This window comes from Giraffa tippelskirchi, chromosome 3, assembly GCF_054371585.1.
Source record: "Giraffa tippelskirchi isolate mGirTip1 chromosome 3, T2T-mGirTip1v1.2.pri, whole genome shotgun sequence".
Classification (NCBI taxonomy): Eukaryota; Metazoa; Chordata; class Mammalia; order Artiodactyla; family Giraffidae; genus Giraffa; species Giraffa tippelskirchi.
The window spans coordinates 97,346,105-97,361,907 of NC_137277.1; the positions used below are offsets into that span (position 1 = coordinate 97,346,105).

The window sequence follows — 15,803 nt, forward strand, 5'->3', positions numbered from 1 at the left end:
TTTTCACCGGAATATTTTCTATCCTTTGTTGGTCAAATTTGTGGAACCTGAGGACACAGAGGGCTGACTGTATTCTCCCTGAGAGTTGACTTTCTTTTTTTTTTTTTTGGCCGTGCAGCTTGTGGGAACTCAGTTCCTCTACCAGGGATGGAACCCGCACCCTCTGCATTGGAAGCACTGGACCACCAGGGAAGTCCCCAAGAGCTGACCCTTTTTTAAACATTTTTTCTTTTATTGCGGTAAAAGCCACATAATATAAAACATACTATTTTAAACATATTTAACTGTGCGATTCAGTGGCACTAATTATATTGACATTGTTGTGCAACGCTCATCCATCTCCTGAATTTTTCACCTTCCTAAATGGAAACTATCCATGCTTGCTAAGTCACTTTAGTTGTGTCTAACTCTCTGTGACCCCATGGACCATAGCCCACCAGGCTCCTCTGTTCATGGGATTCTCCAGGCAAGAATACTGGAGTGGGTTGCTATTACCTCCTCCAGGGGATCTTCCTGACTCAGGGATTAAACCCCTGTTGCTTATGTCTCCTGCATTGGTAGACAGGTTCCTTACCACTACTAGCACAGCACCTGGGAAGCCCAAACTGAAACTCCATCTGTGTTAAACATGAAGTTCCCATTCCCCCTCCCTACCCCACCTGCCATCTCTGGCCCTTGGCATCTACTGATGTACTTACTGAGAAAGTTGACATTTTTGACCCAAGTTTGCTATAGCTTTCCTTCCATTTGCATATGAAAAAATCATATAAGAGTAATAGGACTTTGAGTTCCATTTGTTAACTAATCAGTGACTATGTAGTGATTTGTTTGAGTTCTTTGTGACTAATTTTCTTTATTATGAAGAGGTTTATTTCTGTTCCACAATGCTCTAAACATTATTTAGTGATAAAACGGCTTTTAGAAGGACATTGTGCTTCTAAAGATAATACAAAGTGGTATTCTCTTTTCCCTTATCTTTTATACATGCTTAAATACCTGTGATTGAATTCAGTAAATAGGAAACAGAAATCTGTACACCCACATTCTAAATGATTGAGAAAGAATTTGATAAGTAAGACCATATTTAGCAAAACACTTTAATTTGAAGAAGAAACTGAGCAAAGGAAATAAAAGAACATCAATAATGCTGAACTTCAGTGAACTTTATTTGTTGGCATCTATATTGTTCTCTGGGTTAATAGAGAGATAATATCTTGTATTCTACAGAATAGCTGTTATCTATGTTTCTGTTTATGAATACATTCTACTAATATCATTCTGAGTTCCTCAAAGCAGAAAGGATTGGTGGCCAGATGACTAAGGGCACTAACCTTATCAGATCTATATGTTTGCATATACACGGATAAATGTATTTGGTGCTGACACCTCTGAGACTTTTTGACTGCTGGGATTCAACAAAATGAGTTGTAATGTGGACACATTTGAACACAACTAGTAGAAATAGGGATTGAACTGGGGTCTCCTGCATTGCAGGCCTATTCTTTACCATCTGAGCCACCAGGGAAGCCCATAGTAGAAATAAGATGGGTTGAAGGGAAAACTATTAAGAAGAAAGTGTCCTGGAATGAATTGTGCCATGTAGTCTGGTAGAAACAATTGAATAGATTGTAGCTTCTGAGAACTATACAATAGAACCCTACGAGGAAATCCTCCCAAGAGCATTCTAGTGACCTAGGGCATGGAAGAGTTTGCTATGGAGAGACCTGCCAAGAAGTCTCTTCAACTTATTGTTTGCATTTTCATAAGAAAGAGCCAGCTAGCTAGCCAAAAAAAGGGTGGCAATAATTGTATTCTGTGTCAATGGGAAAAAAGGAACATGAAAAATAGGATAACTTAAGTAAGAAAGGCAAAGCTCACTTTGCACCATCTGAAACCTCTTAGTTTGAGACAAAATTAAAAATCTAAAACATCTCATTTCCTTTGGAAGCAACAAACAAGTTTTTCCCCCTTTTATAGTAGAACATTATCTCCTTGAAAGAAAAATAAAGCAATGCTGTTGACGTGTTTAATGCTTAAAAAAATAAAGGCTGACAGTCTCCAGAATGATGGGACAATGAATGAAGAGCAGACCCAAAGATTTCCTTCCTGCCTCCAGGTCTCCACCCCTCAGTTTCCCCAGGGAGACTGCAGATGCCAGGGATCAGAACTGGGAAGGTGGGGCTCTGGAAAGCCATCTCCTGTTCTCTCAGAGTTTGGATCCCAGGAGGTTGACTGGCAGCGCCCCTCTCGCCCTCTGGCTATTTCTGGAAAGACTCCTTAAGTTCTTAAAGGAAGCTCTTTAAGTTGTATTATTCTCCTGCCAAAGATCTTGACAAGAAATCTTTACTTGACCTGGGGACAGGGTGTAGAACTGGGAGTGAATCTGAAGGAACACAGACATTTTGCCTGTCTCCTGCGCCCCTGAGAGGGGTGTTGCTTGGAATCCCAGCCACATTTTGGGGCCAAACCCTAGTGATTCTACCTGCTACCTCCATGGAGGAACACAGCCCAGTCTCCTCTCAGCATGGCCTGTTCATTCCAAAAGGAGACATCATGTCTTCCTGGTTCAGTCAACCTTTCTTTCCAAATCTATAAATCTGTCCTGCTTGGAGGAAAGCATTATTGGCAGGGCACGAACAAGAAAAATCACTGAGATGCTTGCTTCTCCACATGAGGCTAAGTCTTCAACTGACAGCCAGAGAAACACCACTCCTGGCCTGGAGGGTTTTGCTCAGGTTGATTGTCAGATGTTGTTATTCAGTCACTAAGTTGTGTCTGACTCTTTGCGACCCCATGGACTGCAGCATGCCAGGCTCCTCCATCTATCTCCTCGAGTTTGCTCACATTCACGTCCATTCAGTCAGTGATGCTATTTAACCATCTCATCCTCTGTCATCCCCTTCTCCTCCTGCCCTAAATCTTTCCCAGCATCAGGGTCTTTTCCAGTGAGTCGGCTCTGCATCAGGTGGCCAAAGTATTGGAGTTTCAGCTGCAGCATCAGTCCTTCCAATGAATATTCAGGATTGATTTCCTTTAGGATTAACTGGTTTGATCTCCTTGGTGTCCAGGGGACTCTCAAGAGTCTTCTCCAGCACCACGATTCGAAAGCGTCAATTCTTCAGCACTCAGCCTTCTTTACGGTCCAACTCTCATATCCGTACATGACTACTGGAAAGAACATAGCTTTGACTTTACAGACCTGATTGTCAAATACATGGGTGAAAAATAAAGTCATCTTACATGGATTTTAAACTGCAATAAAGTTTGTTATTTAAATATTAGTGATGTTACTTCATTGCTATCTAAATAAAGTGACTGTAATTTTTAGCCGTCCTCATAAATATGGGGTTTAAGTATCTATCCTGTATGAGGAAGAAAAGGGGGCTTTTATTTCCTGGAGGGAAGGGGGGTTGCAGTGAGGGGCACTAGGAGCAATGCTGGCCTTGGAGATTGATTGATTTGGGTTTCGGAACAGACCCAGCCCCACCTGGGCTGTTTGCTGCTGCTGCTGCTAAGTCGCTTCAGTCGTGTCCAACTCTGTGCGACCCCATGGACTGCAGCCTACCAGACTCCTCCATCCATGAGATTTTCCAGGCAAGAGTACTGGAGTGGGGTGCCATTGCCTTCTCTGCCTGGGCTGTTTAGCTTTGGCCAATTTACTTTCTGTGTCAACTTCCTGAACTTCATCCCTTCCTCTGTAAAACGGGGCTGATAATACATCCATCAGAGGGTTGCTATGAAGTTGACATAAATAATTTCCCTATGACAGAACCTGGTACATAGAAACTGGTCAAGAGATTGTGACTATATACTATTTAGATGAAAGCCCTAAGAGTGTTAAATATTCAAGGACTTAAATATCAATAGGTGTTATTAAGGCATTGAGATTAGGAGAAACTTTCTCCTTCATTCTTCTCTTTGTTAAAAAACAAATAAGATCAATGAGGTTTATGACACCAATTTTCTACATGTAGTACATCTGCATTTCTCTATGTCTATCCCTCAGTCTCTCTACTATGCATACATAGATTTGAACGTATGCGTTATTTGGGCTGAAATGAGTGCTTCTCTGGAAATCTAACTGGAGCATCAGCAATGACACTCCAACCTGGGGAGGGCACACTGGTGTGGGTTTCAGGGATCTTGAGGCTATTTGGGGTATTCCCTCCAAGTTAGCTGAGAAAATTTTGGTTCAGTTATTTTCCTTCATAAAACACTGTGATTGGAGGGCATGCTTCTGAAGGTCTGTGCTCTGAAATGATGTGATTCTATGTCAGTCACAGAGAGAACAAACAATAGCTTCTACGCTTGCAAATTCTGCTCACGAGTCCCTGGATGGAGGAAGGATGTATACTTTGGACTGGATTTCACAAAGAGAGAATTATTCCTTGCAAATTTCCTGTCTCCAGGCTGATGGGAAAGGAAGAGGAAGATCTTGTAGTGTTACCCTGAGATTTCTGATTCTCAGGGTCATTCATCGTCACACAGCTGTAACTGTAGGCATTTGGTCAACGAGTCTCCACATAGACTCTTACCTGGTTAAGGTTGGTTCTGCCTGTTTCATTAAGTGGATGCCTGGTCTGCTGTTTCACTGAACTAATGAATCATGAACACTTTCCTTAGCCATTTAAAAGTCATTTCCTCTCATTTTCCCTGGGCACCAGATGCAAACTTGTCTGTGAGGGCTAGGATGTGTGTGTGTGTTTGTGTGTTTCGATTGTTGCCTTCAAAACTAGCATCTGATAGCAAACAACTGCTTAGAGATTTTCAAGCCAAAATGTATCAACAACCTAAACTCTAGCAGCATATTCATCAAAGGCAAAGATGTACGCCTTGTATTACTTGACCTTTCCAAGCCACCCGCTTCTTATTATATTTTTTATTTCATATTCAACTTCTTATTTGAAATTCAAACATCTTATTATAATCCCATGTATGCTCTCTGAACTAAAGTGGGACATTCTAAAAACTGGTATTTTACATATAAAAATTGTCTTTATGATAATTCATCCATTCAACAAATATTTATCAAGTGCCAAGTGTAACACAGTATTCTAGATCTTGGGGAAATAACAGTGAGCAAAGGAGAGGATAATGTTTGCCTTCATGAAGCTTAGAATATATGTGTCTGTGGGTGGGGGGAAGGGGAGGGAGACCAACAGACAACATATAACTAACCTTGTATATTTGACTGTGATGAGTGTTACTGAGAAAAAGCAGGGCAGGAATTTGGCAAGTTCCAAGAGTATGTGTGTGGCTTGCAGGGAAGGGATTCAGACTTAAATAAGACTATCAGGGAATACCTTGCTGTCTTTGGAATAAAGATCTGAAATAGGTAAGGGAATGAGCATGGAGGTAACTGGTGGAAAAACATCCTGTTGAGAAGGGCTGGTAAGTGCAGAAACCACAAGGCTGCACCAATGAAGCCCCTCCATGTGGCTAGAATGGTGTGAGTGAGGATAGGAGATATGGTAGGAGAGAAAAGGTAGCCAGTGCAGAAATACACAAGTATTCCAAAGAGGAGGTAATGACCAATTGGTATAATTACTAGGTACAGGGAAAACATCCACTAACAAAACAGATGAAAAAGTCCTGCTCCTGTATTTGATATTCTAATCTGTCTCTAGGGGGGGACAGTGAAAAAGCCAAAAAAGTGAACTATATAGTATGCTAGAAGGTGATCAATGCCATGGGAAAGCAGTGGACCAGGAATACTGGGGAGGATGTGTGGGTGTTAGTTACCTAGAACATTGTCACCCAGAACAAACTTAGACTGTAAACTTCTCAAGACTGGAGCCTATACTGAGCCTACACTGATGGTTCCTTTATGTATTATCCAATTCTGAACATATCATGAGTAGCTAATATAAAAATCATTACAAATGACCCTGCTAAACAATATTAATTGAACAAACATATTTTTGGTTATGTTATGCATACCAGGGACTGTAATAGGTGAACAAAAATAGACATCTCCTGGCTTCATGGAGTTTATAGCTTGATGGTTGGGATAACATCAAGTCAGTAATCACATAAATGATGGTAACACTGTAATATTGCAGTAGCGACAGTGCTGTAAATGGGAGGAATGACAACATACTACTCTGCCTTCTATATTTTAGTGGTAATATTGGCTTTCCCAAGCAAAATGGCTTTTCATAGTGATAGTGAAATAGAATCTAGAAATAGCACACATTTTTCTCATCCTGTGTAAAAATACATTGGAAACTACTCTTCCGAGAGACAGCAATAGTGTCTCCAGTATTGTCTTGAAGAAGTTGCTTAGTTGGAATCTGTCTAAACATGATAGCTTCTTGCCAACGTAGTTTGAACCACATGGGGAAAAGGAGGTTCTAAACTAAAACAGGGTAACCTTGACTCATGATCACAGTACGTTGGGTGTTCTTTAAGGTGAGGACTTTAGTAGCTTTTGGAATGGAAGTGAGATGGTGGTCAGGGTTCTATTCCTTCAATGAGGCCAGTAAGTCTGACTTCAACCCAATAACTCACTTTAGATAAATCAATTTTCAGCTTTGTTTGAAGGATGTGATTCTTGGTCACTCTTTACTGGCCATTGCCTTAGGTGACCAGCGATATGGTCCAACCATCGAACTAGAAATATATTCATTCATGAGCAGCAATCACGTATTTTTCTGCATGATGCCTGTACTTGGCAAAGGATGCTTGAGCAGGTCCCTTTGCTGCCTTGCTGTCAATTTGATAAACAGATAGGCTTCCTTCCCAGCAGGGCTGGTGTGGCTCCAGGTTGCAGGACTGCTCACTTCAGCAGTCTGCAGGCCATTATTCCAGCCTCCTGTGAGCTCAAGGAGCCCATTCTGAGTGCACCGGGGCATTCCAAAAGATGCTCAAGCTGACAGTGTCAGACCAGTACAAGGAGAAAATAAAGTTTTGTTCTGTTCTGTTAAATGTCTCTGCCAAACTCTGTAGAGACATCCTGCCAGAAGAATAAAAGGAAAGTTAATTCTGGCCATTGCACAGAGCTATTTTGAAAATTTACTGCTGGCACCTTGTAACAGATACATTTGTTTATTTTAGTTTTTCCTTCAAGCAGTTTTTTCAAACTCAGTGGTGATTCCTTCATGTATTGGATTTTTAAAAGGGAGAAAAGAGCAAAAGCATATATTGATGAGCACAAATGGTAAACAAAGGGAAATAGGATATGCCAGATCAGGAAGACTAAAGAAAGTTTAGCCAGGGGAAACCCATCCTGTCCAAGCATTTCTGCAGAATTGATAGCATGAGCTTTGGGGAACAGACACACTGTGTTATTTCAGATGCTTTTCTTATGTATATGCTCCTCCGTTCTTTACTTTAGGCCAAACAGTAACAGAAGTAATTACACATTATGGAGCACTTCTTCCACAGTGATGATGTGCTTCTTCCATACTTCTCGTGATGCTCCTAGCGAGAAAGTAAGGATTTTGGTCCCTATGTCACAAAAGAGAAGACTGAGGTTCCAAGAGATCTAGTCTCTGGATCTAGTTCACACAGCTAATGGTGGTAGCAGAGATTTGTTCTAGAGCCTTATTAGTTCAAGAAGTAAACAAAAGATAGGAAAAATTACAATTAAAATTTTTAAAAATTAAAAAAATTTTAAAAAGTAAGAAGTTAAGAACTTTTTCATTGTAAAAAAACAGAAGTGTGTTAGTGAAGTATACTGGAGGGGGTTGCCATTCCCTTCTCCAGGGATCTTCTTGACCCAGGGATCGAACTCAGGTCTCTTGCATTGCAAGCAGATTCTTTACCATCTGAACCACTAGAGAAGTTAGGTTTCTCTACAAAAATTAAAAATATTAAAAAAAGGAAAAGATAATCTTGAGCTAGATGGAGGAAGCATATATTTTTTTCTATCATTATTATTTTTAAACTATATTTATGTCATATGTTGGGGGCTTCCTAGGTGGTGCTAGTGGTAAAGAACCTGCCTGCTAAAGCAGGAGACATAAGAGACGTGAGTTCAATCCCATGGTCAGGAAAACCCCCTGTAGGAGGCATGGCAACCCACTCCAGTATTCTTCTTTTCTATCTTTCTTTATTTTTTTTGGATTTTAAAAAATTTATTTCATTTTAATTGAAGGATAATTGCTTTACAGAATTTTGCTTTTTTCTGTCAAATCTCAACATGAATCAGCCATAGGTATACATACATCCCCTCCCTTTTGAACCTCCCTCCCATCTCCCTTCCAATCCCACCCCTCTAGGCTGATGCAGAGCCTCTGTTTGAGTTTCCAGAGCCATATAGCAAATTCCCATTGACTATCTATTTTACATATGGTAATGTAAGTTTTCATGTTACTCTTTCCATACATCTCACCCTTTCTTCCCCTCTCCCCATGTCCATAAGTCTGTTTTCTAGGTATGTTTCTCCATTGAGACGCTGTAAATAAATTCTTTGGTACCATTTTCTAGATTCCATATATATGTGTTAGAGTATGATATTTATCTTTCTCTTTCTGACTTACTTCAATCTGTATAGTAGGCTCTAGGTTCATCCACCTGATCAGAACTGACTCACATGTGTTCCTTTTTATGGCTGAATAATATTCCATTCTTTATATGTACCACTACTTCATTATCCATTCAACTATCAATGGACGTCTAGGTTGCTTCCATGTTCCAGCTATTGTAAATAGTGCTGCAGTGAACAATGGGATACATGTACCTGTTTCATTTTGGTTTCCTCAAGGTATATGCCTAGGAGTGGGAAGGTGGGTCATATGGTTGTTTTATTCCTAGTTTTTTAAGGAATCTCCATACCGTCTTCCATAGTGGCTGTATCAATTTGCATTCCCATCAACAAGGGAATGCAAGATTGGCAAGAAAAGGCAAGATTGTTGCCTTTTCTCCACACCCTTTCCAGCATTTATTGTTTGTAGACTTTTTGATGAGGGTCGTTCTGACTGGTGTGAGGTGATATCTCATTGTAGTTTTGATTTGCATTTCTCTAATAATGACTGACGTTGAGCATCTTTTCGTATGTTTGTTAGCCTTCTGTATGACTTCTTTGGAGAAATGTCTGTTTAGGTCTTTTTACCCACTTTTTGATTGGGTTGTTTGTTTTTCTGATATTGAGTTATATGAGCTGCTTGTATATTTTGGAAATCAATCCTTTGTCAGTTATTTCATTTGGTATTATTTTCTCCCATTCCGAGGGTTGTCTTTTCACTTTGCTTATAGTTTCTTTTAAGTTTAATCAGGTCCCACTGTTTACTTTTGTTTTTATTTCCATTACTCTAGGAGGTGGGTCATAGAGGATCTTGCTTTGATTTATGTCATTGAGTGTTCTGCCTATGTTTTCCCCTAAGAGTTTTATAGTTTCTGGTCTTACATTTAGGTCTTAATCCATTTTGGGTTTATTTTTGTGTATGGTGCTAGGAGGTGTTTTAATTTCATTCTTTTACATGTAGCTGTCCAGTTTTCCCAGCACCATTTATTGAAGAGGCTGTCTTTGCCCCATTGTATATTCTTGCCTCCTTTGTCAAAAATAAGGTACCCATGGGTGCATGGGTTTATTTCTGGACTTTCTATCTTGCTGCATTGGTCTATATTTCTGTTTTTGTCACTACCATACTGTCTTGATGACTGTACCTTTGTAGTATAATCTGCAGTCAGGAAGGTTGATTTCTCCAGCTCCATTCTTCTTTCTCAAGACTGTGTTGGCTATTTAGGGTCTTTTGTGTTTCCGTATGAATTGTGAAATTTTTTGTTCTAGTTCTGTGAAAAATCCCATTGGTAATTTGATAGGGATCACATTGGATCTGTAGATTGTATTTGGTAGTATATTCATTTTCACAATATTGATTCTTCCTACCCAGGAACATGGAATATCTCTCCATCTGTTTATGTCATCTTTGATTTCTTTCATTTGTGTCATAATTTTCTGTGTACAGTTCTTTTGTCTCCTTAGGTAAGTTTATTCCTAGATATTTAATTCTTTTGGTTGCAATGGTGAATGGGATTGATTACTTAATTTCTCTTTCTGGTTTTTCATTGTTAGTATATAGAAAAGCAAGTGACTTCTGTGTATTGATTTTGTATCCTCAACTTTGCTAAATTCACTGATTAGCTCTAGTAATTTTCTGATACTATCTTTAGTGTTTTCTATGTACAGTATCATGTCATCTGCAAACAGTGAGAGCTTTACTTCTTTTGTGATCTGGATTCCTTTTATTTCTTTTTCTTCTTTGATTGCTGTAGCTAAGAGTTCCAACTATGTTGAATAATGGTGAAAGTGGACACCTTTGTGTTGTTCCTGGTCTTGGGGGGAATGCTTTCAGTTTTTCACCATTGAGAATAATGTTTGCTGTAGGTTTACCATATATGGCCTCTACTATGTTGAGGCAGGTTCCTTCTATGCCCATTTTTTGAAGCGCTTTAATCATAAATGGGTGCTGAATTTTGTCAAAGGCTTTTTCTGCGTTTTTTGAGATTATGTGATTTTTATCTTTCAATTTGTTAATATGGTGTATCACATTGATTGATTTATGTATATTGCAGAATCCTTGCATCCCTGGAATAAACCCAACTTGATCATGGTGTATGAGCTTTTTGATGTGCTGCCGAATTCTGTTTGCTAAAATTTTTTGAGGATTTTTGCATCTATGTTCATCAGTGATATTGGCCTATAGTTTTCCTTTTTTGTGTGTTGTCTTTGGTTTTGGTATCAGCGTGATGGTGGCCTGATAGAATGCTCCTTCCTCTGCAATTTATAGAATGCAGAGTGCTCCTTCCTCTGCAATATTTTGAAAGAGTGTTAGAAGGATAGGCATTAGCTCTTCTCTAACTGTTTATTAGAATTCTCCTGTGAAGCCATCTGGTCCTGGGCTTTTGTTTTGGGGGAGATTTTTGATCACAGCTTCGATTTCAGTGCTTGTAATTAGGTTGTTCATATTTTCTATTTCTTCCTGGTTCAGTCTTGAAAGACTGAACTTTTCTAAGAATCTGTTCATTTCTTCCAGGATATCCACTTTATTGCCATATAGTTGTTCATAATAGTCTCTTATAATCCTTTGTATTTCTGCATTGTCTGTTGTAACCTCTCCTTTTTCATTTCTAATTTTGTTGGTTTGATTCTTCTCTCTTTTTTTCTTGATGAGTCTGGCTAAAGGTTTGTCAATTTTGTTTATCGTCTCAAAGAACAAGCTTTTAGTTTTATTAATCTTTACTATTGTTTCTTTCATTTCTTTTTCACTTATTTCTGCTCTTATCTTTATGATTTCTTTCCTTCTACTAATTCTGGTTTTTTTTTTTTGTTCTTCTTTTTCCAGTTGTTTTAGGTGTAAAGTTAGGTTATCTATTCTATTTTTTCTTGTTTCTTTGGGTAGGACTGTATTGCTATAAACTTCCCTCTTAGAACTCCTTTTGCTGCATCCTATAGGTTTTGAGTTGTCGTGTTTTCATTGTCATTTTTTTGTAGAAATTTTTTGATTTCCCTTTTGATTTCTTCAGTAACCTGTTGGTTATTTAGAAATGTGTTGTTTAATCTCCATGTGTTTGTGTTTCTTACACTTTTTTTTCTTGTAATTGATATCTAATCTCATAGCATTGTGGTCAGAGAAGATGCTTGATATGATTTCAATTTTCTTAAATTTACTGAGTTTTGATTTGTGACCCAAGATGTGGTCTATCCTGGAGAATGTTCCATGTGCACTTGAGAAGAAAGTGTATTCGTCTGTATTTGGATGGAATGTCCTGAAGATATCAATAAGATCCATCTCATCTAATGTATCATTTAAGACTCGTGTTTCCTGATTCATTTTCTGTTTTGATGATCTGTCCATTGGTGTGAGTGGGCTGTTATAATCTCTTACTATTATTGTGTTACTGTCAATTTCTCCTTTTATGTCAGTTAGTGTTTGTCTTATGTACTGAGGTGCTCTTATGTTGGGTGCATAGATATTTACAATTGCTATGTCTTCCTCTTGGGTTGATCCCTTGGTTGTTATGTAGTGTCCTTCCTTATCTCTTGTAATCTTCTTTATTTTAGGGTCTATTTTGTCTGATATGAGGATTGCTACTCCAGCTTTCTTTTGCTTCCCATTTGCATGGAATATACTTTTCCATCCTCTCACTTTCAGTCTATATGTGTCTTGAGGTCTGAAGTGGGTTTCTTTTAGATAGCATATATATGGGTCTTGTTTTTGTATCCATTCAGCCAGTCTGCATCTTTTGGTTGGAGTATTTCATCCATTTACATTTAAAGTAAGTATTGATACATATGTTCCTATTGCCATTTTCTTAATTGTTTGTGGTTGATTTTGTAGATATTTTTCCTTCTCTTTTATTTCTTGAATATATAAGTCCCTTTAACCTTTGTTGTAAAGCTGGTTTGGTGGTACTGAATTCTCTTAACTTTTGCTTGTCTGAAAAGCTTTTTATTTCTCCATCAATTTTGAATGAGATTCTTGCTGGGTACAGTAATCTCAGCTGTAGAATTTTTCCTTTCAGTACTTTAACCATATCCTGTCATTCCCTTCTGGCCTGCAGTGTTTCTGCTGAAAGATCAGCTGTTACACATATGGGGTTTCTCTTGTATATTACTTACTGCTTCTCCCCTGCTGCTTTCAATATTCTTTCTTTGTGTTTAGTCTTTGTTATTTTGATTAGTATGTGTTTTGGTGTTTTTCTCCTTGGTTTTATCCTGTATGGGACTCTTTGTGCCTCTCGGACTTGATTGACTATTTCCTTTTCCATGTTGGGGAAATTTGCAACTATAATCTCTTCAAAAATTTTCTCTTACTCTTTCTTTTTCTATTCTTCTTCTGGGACCCCTATAATTTGAATGTTGATGTGTTTGATATGGTCCCAGAGGTCTCTGAGACTGTCCTCAGTTTTTTTCATTCTTTTTACTTTATTCTGCTCTTCAGAAGTTATTTCCACCATTTTATCTTACAGCTCACTGATTCATTCTTCTGCTTCAGATATTCTATTGATTCCTTCTAGTGTATTTTTAATTTCAGTAACTGTGTTGTTTGTCACTGTATGTTTAGTCTTTAATTCTTCTAGGTCTCTGTTAAATGCTTCTTGAATCTTCTCCATTTTGTTTTCAAGGTTTTTGATCATCTTTACTATCATTATTCTGAATTCTTTGCCTATTTCCTCTTCATTTATTGGACTTCTATGTTTCTAGTTTGTTCCTTCATTTATGTAGTATGTCTCTGCCTTTTCATTATTTCTTTTAACTTATTGTGTTTGAGGTCTCCTTTTCCTAGGCTTCAAGGAAAGTTGAATTCTTTCCTTGAAGAAGGTTGAATACCTTCTTCCGTTTGGTTTCTGCCCTCCTAAGTTTGGTCCGATGGTTTCTGTGAACTTCCTATAGGGTGAGATTTGTGCTGAGTTTTTGTTTGGTTGTTTGTTTGTTTTTCCTCTGATGGGCAAGGCTGAGTGAGGTGGTAATCCTGTCTGCTATGATTGGGTTTGTATTTTTGTTTTGTTTGTTGTTTAGATGAGGCATCCTGCACAGGGTGCTACTGGTGGTTGGGTGATGCTGGGTCTTGTATTCAAATGGTTTCCTTTGTGTGAGTTCTCACTAACCCTACACCCTAGGGTTAGTTCTCTGGTACTCTAGAGTCTCGGAGTCAGTGCTCCCACTCCAAAGGCTCAGGGCTTGATTTCTGGTCAGGAATGAAGATTCCACATGTGGTTTTTTTTATGGCATTATATGAGATTAAAACAAATATCCAAAAATGAGAAACCAAAGATGAACCCCAGACAAATGGCAGTAACAAAATCAGGCAAATAATAATTAAAATAATGGAATATACACATATATATTTACACCCATAAACAAAATCAAAACAGTCCAACAAAAATAAAGTACAATAGATTGACCCAGTGAACAAAGAAAACCAAAAATTATATCTACTAGAACAAAACTAATTAAGGCACAAGCTGGCAAACAAAACTAAAGCAAGGTGCCAATTGGGAAATTAAGCAATGAAAATAAAACTAACAAATATGTTGAGAGGAAAGGAGAGAAAGAGAAGAAAGAAAGAATTGATATGCAATGTTAAATAGAGGTAGATAAAGAAGATTTATATACATTAAAGTTTAACTGCAAGGCAAAAAGAACTGTAAGAAAAGCAGACAAAAGAATAAATATAGAAAAAATAATAATAGGTTTAAAAAATTAAAATTAAAACAAGAGAAAAGAAAAAAAAAGAAAAGAAAAAAAAGAGAAAACTCCATAGAACTGCAAAAGCCCAATGTAGAGGCAGAGGTTTATGACAACAATAAAAAATGTGACTGAGGAAAGAAAAAAAAAAGCTCAAAAGCTTAATTGGATTTCTTGGTGTCAATAAAATTGACAACTACAACGGACGGTGAGAAGTGGAGGGGGGGAACCCAAAAGAATCTAGAGAACAAGTCAAGAAATAAGAATAATATTCCAAAACTGAACCAGGAAGAAATAGAAGATCTTAACAGACCCATCACAAGCACGGAAATCGAAACTGTAATCAGAAATGTTCCAGCAAACAAAAGCCCAGGACCAGATGGCTTCACAGCTGAATTCTACCAAATATTTAGAGAAGAGCTAACACCTATCTTACTCAAACTCTTCCAGAAAATTGCAGAAGAAGGTAAACTTCCAAACTCATTCTAGGAGGCCACGATCACCCTAATTCCAAAACCAGACAAAGATGCCACAAAAAAAGAAAACTACAGGCCAATATCACTGATGAACATAGATGCAAAAATCCTTAACAAAGTTCTAGCAAACAGAATCCAACAACATATTAAAAAGATCATACATCATGACCAAGTGGGCTTTATCCCAGGGATGCAAGGTTTCTATAATATCCGCAAATCAATCAATGCAATACACCACATTAACAAATTGAAAGATAAAAACCATATGATTATCTCAATAGATGCAGAAAAAGCCTCTGACAAAATTCAACATCCATTTATGATAAAAACCCTCCAGAAAGCAGGAATAGAAGGAACATACCTCAACATAATAAAAGCTATATATGACAAACCCACAGCAAACATTATCCTCAATGGTGAAAAACTGGAAGCATTTCCCCTAATGTTAGGAACAAGGCAAGGGTGCCCACTCTCACCACTACTTTTCAACATAGTTTTGAAAGGTTTGGTCACAGCAATCAGAGCAGAAAAAGAAATAAAAGGAATCCAGATAGGAAAAGAAGAAGTAAAACTCTCACTGTTTACAGATGACATGATCCTCTACATAGAAAACCCTAAAGATTCTACAACAAAATTACTAGAGCTAATCAATGAATATAGTAAAGTTGCAGGATATAAAATTAATGCACAGGAATCCCTTGCATTCCTATACACTAACAGTGAGAAAACAGAAAGAGAAATTAAGGAAACAATACCATTCACTATTGCAACGAAAAGAATAAACTACTTAGAAATATATCTACCTAAAGAAACAAAAGACTTATATATAGAAAACTATAAAACACTGGTGAAAGAAATCAAAGAGGACACAAATAGATGGAGAAGTATACTGTGTTCATGGATTGGAAGAATTAATATAGTGAAAATGAGTATACTACCCAAAGCAATCTACAGATTCAGTGCAATCCCTATTAAGCTACCAACAGTATTTTTCACAGAACTAGAACAAATAATTTCACAATTTGTATGGAAATATAAAAAACCTCTAATAGCCAAAGCAATCTTGAGAAAGAAGAATGGAACTGGAGGAATTAACCTGCCTGACTTCAGGCTCTACTGCAAAGACACAGTCATCAAGACAGTATGGTACTGGCACAAAGATAGAAATATAGATCAATGGAACAAAATAGAAA

General features: G+C 37.8%; 1 protein-coding gene across 2 annotated transcripts in view; it reads right to left on the reverse strand.

Moving 5' to 3' along the window:
- The window catches only part of LOC145540764 (uncharacterized), a 170,072-nt gene that overhangs the window by 47,192 nt on the left and 107,077 nt on the right, over window positions 1-15,803 (reverse strand). The window contains exon 7 of one of the 2 annotated variants that reach the window (XR_014078537.1): window positions 2,011-3,168. The exons of the other annotated variant lie outside the window; for it this stretch is intronic. The gene's annotated coding sequence lies outside the window, so the exon portion shown is untranslated. Of the gene's footprint in view, window positions 1-2,010; window positions 3,169-15,803 lie in introns of those variants that run through there. 2 annotated transcript variants of the gene reach the window in all.